The sequence below is a fragment of the Suncus etruscus genome, chromosome 4 (genome assembly GCF_024139225.1).
Source record: "Suncus etruscus isolate mSunEtr1 chromosome 4, mSunEtr1.pri.cur, whole genome shotgun sequence".
NCBI lineage: Eukaryota > Metazoa > Chordata > Mammalia > Eulipotyphla > Soricidae > Suncus > Suncus etruscus.
Window position 1 is genome coordinate 41,396,384 of NC_064851.1, and position 11,127 is coordinate 41,407,510.

At 36.3% G+C, this 11,127-nt stretch overlaps 1 non-coding gene across 1 annotated transcript; it reads right to left on the bottom strand.

Annotated features, from left to right (window-relative positions):
- Positions 1–1,086: 1,086 nt before the first annotated feature.
- On the bottom strand, positions 1,087–1,190 carry LOC126007470 (U6 spliceosomal RNA). Its single transcript, XR_007495039.1, has one exon. It is a non-coding gene; the product is annotated as a U6 spliceosomal RNA (small nuclear RNA).
- Between the last annotated feature and the right edge of the window lie 9,937 nt (positions 1,191–11,127).

The following is an 11,127-nucleotide window of genomic DNA, read 5'->3' on the forward strand; positions in this document are numbered from 1 at the left end:
AATGAACAAAATTCTTTTTGGAAAAAATATTAAAGACAACATCCAAGTATCTGGACCAAGAAACCACAGCAAAGATAGGTTATAGAAGAACAGCGTGTTTTTCTATCTCTGATCCTCATGAGCCCTTGAGTAACTATCAGTCATTCTCAGATAGGTACTGCCTTAAAAGGCAATTGCATTGGGAAAAACCAGTATAGGTTTTCTTTCTGTCACACAATAAAATGAGCTGCTGTATATAGAAGTTTGCTTACATGCATCCTCCTATATAGAAGTAAGCCTAAATCCTCTTCAACAGGTTGATATCTGTGAAACCATATATCTTCCAGTTTCTTTCATCCAGGAAATATTACATTAACATGCCTTAACATAGAATGACAGAAATAAACAGATGCTATCTTTGTGTTTCACTGTAAAACCTATTTCCTTTTCTGAAATCCCTGTTAAAAAAACTTATCTAGTACACATGAAAGTAAGAATTTACAAAGTAGATCACACAACTTTGGCCCTTAGAACAATTTTTTCTTATCTGCTGTCTTTAATAACATCCTCAGAAGGTACTTCAAATATTTAAACCATAAACATTTTAAAATATAATTTTATATTTTAAATTTAAAATTTAAAATCTTTCTTTTTTGTATGTCACACACTGATTTTTATTCTTTTCACTGTGAACAGCACCTTTTCTTTTTACATAATATGAGTTTTATATATATATATATGAATGTTTATTGTGGCCAAAGTGAGTTACAAATCTTTCAGAGTAATATTTAAGGTACATAATGATAATGAATAAGGGTAATTCTCACCACCAGTGTTGTCCTTTCTCCATCCCTTTTCCCAGTATGCATCCCACTTTACCCCCCAGGATGGTAGTGTAACTGATCCCACATACAGCTTGTTGTAGATTGGATATTGATTCTGTTGCCATTGACTTTGGGTTTGGTGTTCAAGTCTGATCATTTTTTATTTCCACTAAATATTCATATGACTGTCTAGTCCTGGTACCGTCCATATTTTTCCTTCAAATTATGAGGCTGAGTAAGATGATTTTAGTAATGTGGTTCTTTTGGGAGTATAAGAAATGAAAAAAATATAGAATGCTTCACAAGTTTGTGTGTTATCCTTGCACAGGGGCCATGCTAATTTTTGTATCATTCCAATTTTACTATATGTGCTGCCGAAGCAAGCACTAAAATCTTTCTTAACTGTAATAAGACATACCTTTCACAACTAAAAAAGTGCTCACTAAAGTTAAGTACCATTTTATAAGTGCTAATGGTATCTTAATAATTTACACTTTACTACTCTGTAAAGGTAGGTATAATTACTAGCCTTATTTTGTTTTCTTTTTTATTTTTAATTTTGAGAACAGTGATGCAAAGGAAGAGGACAAGGTAAAGTTACCATGGAAGGACAATCACCAATAAACAGAGTTCTCAGAAGAAATCCCATTGCTGACACCTTAATTTTGAACATAGTCAAGGAACATTAAGAAGAAATAAAGCAGAACCCATGTACAATTACTTTGTCCCTCAAGTCTCCAGATGTATATTATAACATTTCTTAGCGGTACACAAAGCAATTTAAAGCCATGATATTTGTGTAACTCCTTAAACATTGAAGGCATAGTATTTTTTACATTTCCATGCATATGCATATTAGTTTATGTTAACCTCAAAAGTTTAAGTAGGTTTTTTTTTTAAGGTTTAGAGTCAAAGGAGCAAAGTAAAAACGGTGTTAGAGTGGCAATTATTGTTTGCATAGGCCTTCAAAAATATGGGTGACATGGAAAGGAAAAGCCTTGGCCTAAATACAAGGAGTCCCTACACCTGAAGTTTCCTGGCGTAAGACCAGCTCTAGGCTCGAACAAAATAGTTTGTCTAATCCAAGTCCTTGTCTGTAGTGTCAATACAGTCTTATTTTTCAAACAGTCTCTGTTGTTAGCAAAAGATTCTGGAATCTGCATTCCTACATTGAAGTCAGGCTTGTGTTGAGCATCCTCTAGTTTCACCTCACAATTAAAGGGCAATGCAGAGAGCCCTGTCCAGTAAGCAGGATATTATTGTTGTTAAGTCTTCTCAGTGTTAAGGGAAGTCTCTTTTGAGTAGGTAGATGTCAGAGCAGCGGTAGGGTCTTCCCTGGTAGAAGATTGCTTCCAGGTGATGTTACAGACAACCTTGGATGTTTCATAGATGACTTCCCTAGATCAGGGTGAATGGAGAATGCCTATTCTTCTGAGGCCTGTGCCAGGTCATTATGTCAATGTTCAGGGTGTATAAAAATATCCCACTTATAAATGAATGCAAGACTGAATCATCTCAATTTCCTGAATTAATCAATTTTTGTCTTCAGAGTTAACACTAAATCCACTTTTATTTTCTTCTGTTTGAGCCACAACTGACTAGTGGTCAAGAAGTACTGGAGATCCTTGTGGTTCCAGAGATTGAAGCAAAGTCCATAGCACATAAGGCAAGAGCCTTATCCACTGTACTACCTCTCTGACCTTTTCTTTTTTATTGTTGCTTTTTTGGGGGGTCACACCCAGTGGCATTCAGGGATTACTCCTGGTTTTGTGCTCAGAAGTCGCTCCTGGCAGGCTCAGGGGACCATATGGAATGCCAGGATTCAAACCACCATCTTTTCAAATCAGCTGTATGCAAGGCAAATGCCTTACCACTATGCTATGTCTCTGTCCCCCTTTCACCCAATTTTTAAGGTTGGCTGGGACTGTGCTAATAGCATGTTCGAATTTTATTCACAATGCACATGACACTGTTCAGAGAATTATGAGAACCAGTTTCCAATGGAGTTCTTGTCTTTGTTATGTCTTCGAGATTGCTTCTCAGTCTTTTGACTAAGATCAAGTGTATTATTGGTTCTTATCAGTTCAAAAGTCTTCAAGAAATAACAATAAAACCTTAAATAATCTTAAATTACACCTTCTTCCTCTAATATCCCAGGCTGGTTAAGTTTTCCATGGAGTATTGAGAAATAAGCAACAGATAAAATAATCATTTTGGAAGCAGATTCAACTTCACATAATAAAGTGAATTTATCAGGTAGCTTTTCCAGTTAAAGTAGTGTTTATTTTTTGTCACGTGTAATAAGTTTAGGTCAGGTACTTAAAAGTTCAGGGTTAATGTGGCAGGGTTCAGGTTTGATGTGACTGTGATGTCTTTGGTTTTATGCCTTCTTTTATCACCACATGCTTAAAGTCTAGATCCCTCCTCACAGTCTCAGACACCTTGAACATGACAAAAAGAGAAGAAAAGGGAAAGGAGGCCTCCTTCAGGGTTCAAAGGCCAATCCTGGTTGTCTGCAGACCTCCCTGCAGCCAGCCAAGTATGTGCCTGGTTGGAAACAGAATCTACTGTCCTTCCCATCAATTCTTCTTTTCCCAAACTGAACTCATTTTAATTTATATCATATGGTTTCTGATAAATTGTATCTAAGACTTCTTTCTCTTTTTTAAGGTTTAGAATCTGAATTTTATTTTATTTGTTTAGATATATAAAATCTTTATTTAAGCACCAGGATTAAAAGCATGATTGTAGTTGAGTTTCAGTCATAAACAGAATACCCCCTTTCACCAGGGTAACATTCCCACCACCAATGTCCTTCTTTCCCCATTCCTGCCTGTATTTGAGATAGGCATTCTACTTCTCTCATTCTTTAACATAGTCATGATAGTGTATTTATTTCCCTAACACTTATTTATTTCCCGAAGACTTATTTCTCTTAGAAAATATACAGCTTCAAAAAAAAGCTGAACAAAACAATGAACTAGTTTTCAATAATTTTATTATACTTAGATAACATTGTTTGTTTAGAAAATTAACCTCTAAATAAGATAAACCTTGAGCTATCTTTCATACAAACAGTTCAAGAGATCACTTTCTTAAACACTGTGATACTTCAGCATTCTAAACCATTAAATACAAAGAACAATGAGAAAGCTAAGGAAGGGGCCAGGGAGGTGGCGCTAGAGGTAAAGTGTCTGCCTTGCAAGCGCTAGCCAAGGAAGGACCGCGGTTCGATCCCCCAGCGTCCCAAATGGTCCCCACAAGCCAGGGGCAATTCCTGAGTATCAAATGGGTGTGGCCCGAAAAAACAGAAAAAAATGAAAGGAAAAAGAGAAAGAGAAAGCTAAGGAAGACACCTAAACCTGGGTATATTAAGAGAAATCCTGACAAATTTCCAAGAACACTCAAGTACAGTCCAAATACACAAGGCCTTAGCCTTATAGATGAGGACATAATATCACTTAATGTTTTAGCAATGGAAATCAAGGAGTCACTAGCCTGAAAAATTTAAGAAAGCTATAGATTAAAATTCAACCAACTTGGGCCCGGAGAGATAGCACAGCGGCGTTTGCCTTTCAAGCAGCCAACCCAGGACCTAAGGTGGTTGGTTCGAATCCCGGTGTCCCATATGGTCCCCCGTGCCTGCCAGGAGCTATTTCTGAGCAGACAGCCAGGAGTAACCCCTGAGCAATGCCGGGTGTGGCCCAAAACCAAAAAAAAAAAAAAAAATTCAACCAACTTAAAGAAAACTTTTTCATAAGATGAGAGAATCCATGCAGATCGAACTGAAGGAACATGTTAGCAATCCATAAGAGTAGAATTACATAGGTGGAGAATCACATAGACAAAGCTGAAGACAAATTACAAAGCAGCAGTGATAAAAAAAAAAAAGGAGAGACATAACACTGGACAAAAATGTAAGGTACTTAATGAACAAAGACAAGAGAAACAATCTGCAAATTATAGGAAAACCACAAGGGGAAGAAAACAATAAAGGGAAAGAACTAGTAGCAAGGGAGATAAAAGCAGAAAATGTTCCCATCATTGGAAAATAGGTTTCTTTACAAATCAAAGAGGCAAAAAAAGTGCCAAACAAAATAACAGAAAAACACCAAAATATTTAGTAACCCAAATGGGAAAAAGTAAAAGAGAGAGAGGAATGGATTCTTTAAAGCAGCTAGAGAGTGGAAAAAACCTCATAAGGGAAAAAACATAAGAATCGAACTAGATCTCCCATTTGAAACAATATAGGCAAGAAAAGAGTGGAATGACATATTCAAACTACTGAATGAAAGAAACTTTCAACCTAGAGTCCACTACCTAGCAAAACTCTCATTAACATGGGAGAGAGAATTAAAAACATTCTTGGACAAAAAAGAACTCGTAATATTTGCACTAACCAAACCAACTCTAAATGAACTACCCTAAGAGCAATTACATAAATTAAATCCCCAATTGTAACAACAACATTAAAAAAAAAAAACGCTACACAATTTAATAGCACAATAGCCCTTTCTGACAATAATTTCCTTAAATATCAATGGACTAAACTCTCCATCAAAAGGCATAGAGTAGCGGCTTGGATCAGGAAACAAAACCCAGACATCTGCTGCCTACAGGAAACACTTAAGTGTTTATAACACAGCCTCAGAATAAAAGGATGGAAAATAATTATACAAACCATTGGGGGGAAAAGCTGGGACAGTCACACTCATTTCAGACCAAACTGCATTCAACCTCAAGAAAGTACTTAGAGACAAATATGGGCACTACTTATTGATCAGGGGGAAAATAGTCCAAAAATTACTCTCTCTGATCAACATCTATGCACCAAATGTAGACCCAGCAAAATATGTAAGGCTTTTGCTCACAAACTTAGAGAAACATATGGACATGAATGTGATAGTAGTAGGAGAATTCAACACCCCATTATTGCCACTAGACTGATCCAGTAGGTGGAACACTAACAAAGATATATGAGCTCTAAATAAGAAACTAGAAGAATTAGGACTAATGGATGCATACAGGGCATTTCATCCTCAAAAAGCAGAATACACATTCTTCCCAAGTACACATGGAACTTTCTCCAGGATGCTTCACATTTTAGGACTTAAGTCTAACCTACATAAAGTCACAAATATAAGAATTATGCCAACCACCCTATCAGACCACAATGACATGGGATCAATATTGATTGTTAAAAAGAAGATTTGGAGAATATCTAACACCAGGAACCTAAAAAACATGCTGCTCAACAACAGCTGAATCAAATAGGAAATGAAGCAAGAAATAAAGATATTCCTTGATATGAATGATAATGAAGAAACTAATTGCCAGTATTTATAGGACACAGCAAAAGCAGTAATTAGGAAAAACTCAAAGCAATACAGGCCTACATTAGAAAAGAAGAAAAAGACAAAATCAACAACCTAAAGGGATACCTTAAATATCTGGAAAACTAACAGCAAAGGGACCCAGACACAAGGAGAAGAAAAGAAATAATCAAAACCAGAACAGACATCAACAATATTAAGAAACAAAGAAAACCATATAAAGAATTAATGAGACCAGGAGATAGATGATTTTTTAAGAATATATAAGATAGACAAAACACTGTCAAGACTCACAAGGAAAATAAAGGATAATACTCAAATAAATCAGATTAGAAATGAAAGAGGAAAGATTACAACAGAACCCCAAGAAATTCAAGACATCATGAGAGCTTATTAAGAACAACTATACTCAGTTAAGCTGAAGAATCTAGAAGAAATGAACAGATTTCTGAAAAAGATATCATCTTCTGAGACTTAATGAAGAGGAAATAGAAAGCTTAAACAGGTCAATCACAAGTAAGGAAACTGAAGCAGTAATTAAGAATACAAGAATAGGGGCCGGAGAGATAGCATGGAGGTAAGGTGTTTGCCTTGCCTGAAAAAGGTCGGTGGTTCAAATCCCGGCACCCCAAGCCTGCCAGGAGCGATTCCTGAGCGTAGAGCCAGAAGTAACTGCTGAGCACTGCCAAGTGTAACCCAAAAACCAAAAAAAAAAAAAAAAAAAAAAAGAATCCAAGAATAAATGTTCAAGACTGGACAGGTTTACAGGTGAATTTTTCAAGCATTCAGAGAAGAGTTACTACTATTGATCCTTAGACTCTTCCAAAACACCAAAAAGATGGGAAACTCCCTAAAATCTTCTATGAAGCTAATATCATACTCATTCCCAAAGCTGGCAAATTTACCACCAAGAAACAAAATTACAGACCAATCTCCCTAATGTGGATGGATGAAAAATCCTTAACAAAATCTTAGGAAACAATCCAACAACATCAAAAAAAATTATAGATCATGACCAAGTGGGTTTCATCCCAGAGATGCAAGGATGGTTAAATGTATACAAACCAGTAAACATCATACCACATTAGTAAAAGTAAGGTTAAAAAACACATGATCATATCAATTGATGTAGAGAAAGCATTTAGAAAAAACACCCAAATGCTAGGAGTACAGAGTTAGAAGTAACCCCTGAGCACCACCAGGTATGACCAAAATAATAATAATAATAATAATAATAATAATAATAATAATAATAATAAATTAAATTAAATAAAACAGCCATGTATGATTAAAAAAACCCTCAGCAAAATAGGTGTGAGAGGAACATTTCTCAAGACAATAAAAGCTATTTATAAAAAAATTTCACAGCGAATATTATTCTTAACGGCAAAAAAATGTAAGTATTTTCACTAAGGCCTGGCACTAGGCAAGGATATTCACTGTCTTCACTCTTTTCAATGTAGTATTAGAAGTCTTAGCAATAGCAAACAGTCAGGAGAAGGAAATCAAAGAAATGCAAATTAAAGAGAGTCAAACTATCTCTCTTTACAGACAATATGATGATATACATCAATGAATCTAAAGAGTCCACTGAAAAGCTCATGGAAATAATAAATCAATACAGTAAAGTGGCTTGCAAAGTCAATACACAAGACAATTGCATTCCTTTATACAAATAATGAGTTAGAAGAAAAAGAGATCAAGAGTTTATCCCATTTAAATCAGAGTCCAAAACTATCAAGTACTTAGGAATCAAACTAATAATAGAAGTGAGAGATCTATAGCTAGAAAACTTTAAAACACTTCAGCAAGAAATTGAAAAAGACCTAAGGAAATGGAAGAGCATAGTATGCTCATGAATTGGAAGAATAAATATAATCAAAATGACTATCTTACATAAACTGCTATAGAGATTCAATGCAATTCATATTCAAATTCAGATAATATTCTTCAAGGATTTCGAACGTTTGAGTGAAAACTTAAAAGACCTAGAAGAGTCAAATCAATACTGAAGAAAAGACAAAAAAAAACAAGAAACTGAGAGGCATCTCATTACCAAACTTGAAGCTATACTACAAAGTCATAGTGATCAAAACAGCATGGTATTGGAACAAAGACAGACTTTCAGACCAATAGACCAGAATAGAATATTCAGTGACAAATCTCCAAGTATCTAGTCAACTAATCTTTTACAAAGGAGTCAAGAATATAAAATTGAACAAAGACAGTCTCTTCAACAAATGGTGTTGAAACAATTGGATCACCAACTGTAAGAAATTAAAGTTTGATTCATATCTCACATCTTACACAAAAGTCAATTTAAAATGGGTTAAAAACCTTGAGATTAGACCCTAATTTATAAAGTTCATTGAGGAAAACATAGGCAGAACACTCTAAAACTTAGACCTCAAAGACAACTTTGATGATAAAATGCCAATGGCAAGAGATATAGCATCAAACCTAAATTGGAGTACATCAAACCAAAAAGTTTCTGTAGGGCAAGAGAAACATGGGTTTAAATTTGAAGGCAATCAACACATCAGATAAAAGGTTGATATCTAAGATATACAAAGTACTCACAAAGGTTGACTCCACAAAATCCAAAAACCCTTTCAAAAAATGATAATGTTTCCGTTATCCCATCAGTCCACCCACAAATACACAGATATTATAATGTAGCACCACTTCCCCCTGCAAAGGCACACTAAGTAAAGGGGAAATCTTACATATAAAAAAAAGAGCTCCTATCTACTAGAGATAGGAACTCATAGTTGTTTACAATATAGGGATATCTCCTGCCTTGAAAATATGTCATGTGGAATCAACTTAGACCTCAGGTGATTAGATACCATTCATCCAGCCTTGAACCCTTGATCCCCGACATAGAAATGGCACAGCTCTTCACAACAGCTGCAGAAAACAAACTCCATCCGGGACAGCCTTGATACGTCGGGACCAACAACAAGGCCCAGCTCTAACATGATATCCTGACAACGAGGAAAATGCGAACATTTTGACCTTAGAGCAGATTAGCCAACCTTACCAACTAACGACAAGACAAAACCAGAAGTCTTGGCACCCTTTGGTAGGTCCAAAAACCAAGATCGGGATTTGCAGATGACTGGCTGCTAGAACCACGACCAGACTGTATACATCTTGGGACCAATAAAAGAGCCCTAGTTTAGGGTTTGAAATATGACCTGCACAATAATCATGATCCCCAGTCCCAAAGGTCTGGCAGAGACAATTGTAACGGAATGGGGCTTTTGGAAGCACAAAGACGCTATCCTAGGTGCCACCCTAGGTTTAGTGCAAAGACCAAGATCACCAACCACAGAAGCTGGATTAAAATGACACTGAGGTAACAGAACCTCTAGAACCACAAAGACTGACTTCATCATAAGTCCCACCTCAGGATCTGTGCAGATACTGAGACCTCTAAACACAGAGCAGAAGTCTTCCACATACCAAAAAAAAAAAAAAAAAACACCACCGGGAAAGTAAAGGACCCTGATCCTGAGCAAAGTCTAGAGTTGATCCCATGACAGTATGCTCCAAGGACGGAGAAACCCCATATCACTTAGGCCAAGTGAATTCCTTTTTGAATGACCCCAATATTTACTGTGCCAGGGCAGGAGGGAAAAAAAAAAAACAAATACAAAAAAGCACAAAACCTTGGTTATTTTTATATAAATATATATATTACCTTCATTTATTATTGTTATTATTTTTTTGATTTACCTATCTATTTTGGTCGATTTCTCTGTTTGGGTGCGATTATTGAAAGTGTTGTCCCCAATTATACTTACTTTTTTTTTCTCTCTTCCTTTCTTCTCTTTTGTTATGTGCTATGCCAGGTTTCTCAATTCAAGACCATGGCGTGATTTTTGTTTGTCTGTTTTTGTTTTTGTTTTTGTTTTTGTTGGTTTGTTTGTTTTGTCTGTTCTTTGAGGTGCTTATCGATATAGCTGGAGCCCTCACTGGATATTTGATACTTCTTTTGGTACTAGTGGAGTGTTTCACCTTCTTTTTCTCCATCTCCCAAATTGATGATGAGAGCCTTTAGAAGGACTCCGCCCATTTTCGGGGTATTAGACTCTTACCCCAGTTTATCACTTTTCTCTTTTTCAAACAAAACCACGCAAATTGAACTAGCTAGTCCTGTCTCCAGTTAGAGGGGGAAATAAGGGAGGCATCAAGACCAAACAGGTGCAAGACTACTAAGTAGTGGGTTGGATACAGAGGGGACCACATATTCTAGCCGCCCTGGGGTGAGGGAAAAGGAAATGGGAGGTAGGACAGAAACGGAGGTGTAGGGAGGACAATTTGGTGATGGGAATCCCCCCTGATTTTATGTAAATATGTACCTAAAATATTATTGTCAACAATATGTAAGCCACTATGATCAAAATAAAAATTAAAAAAAATGATAATAGGAAATGAAAATGCACTTTTGAAGAAGACCAACAAATGGCAATAGAAACATAAAAAATACTCATCATTATTTATCATTAGGCCTAAAAACAGGGAGATCTGACCCGCAAAACATCATGCCATAGATCCAACTATAGGCTCCAGTCACATTACATTGTCTAACTCCAAAGTCTTTCTTTGTGGTCCCAGTAAAAGTTCTTTTCAATCATGGTTGTCAAGTCAGTTTTCTGTAATTAGAGATCCTGTTTTTTGCATAATCCTATGTTGAAGTGAGGGTGTCATGGAATGTCTTCTGGTTTCATCTCACCATTAGCTGATGGTGCAGGGAGCCCTGCCCTGAAAGCAAATTGTTGCTGTTTTCAAGTTGTCAGGATGTCATAAGAACTCAATCTGTAGCAAGTCGGTGACCTAGCATTAGGGCTTTCCCCAGCAGAAGTCTGATTCCTGGTGCTGGTACAGAAAACTATGCTGGTTCCCTAGATGAAATCCAAGGTTCAGGGGTAAATGGCCATTATCCAATTGTCAGGAGCCTAAGACATGACACTATGACAGATGTT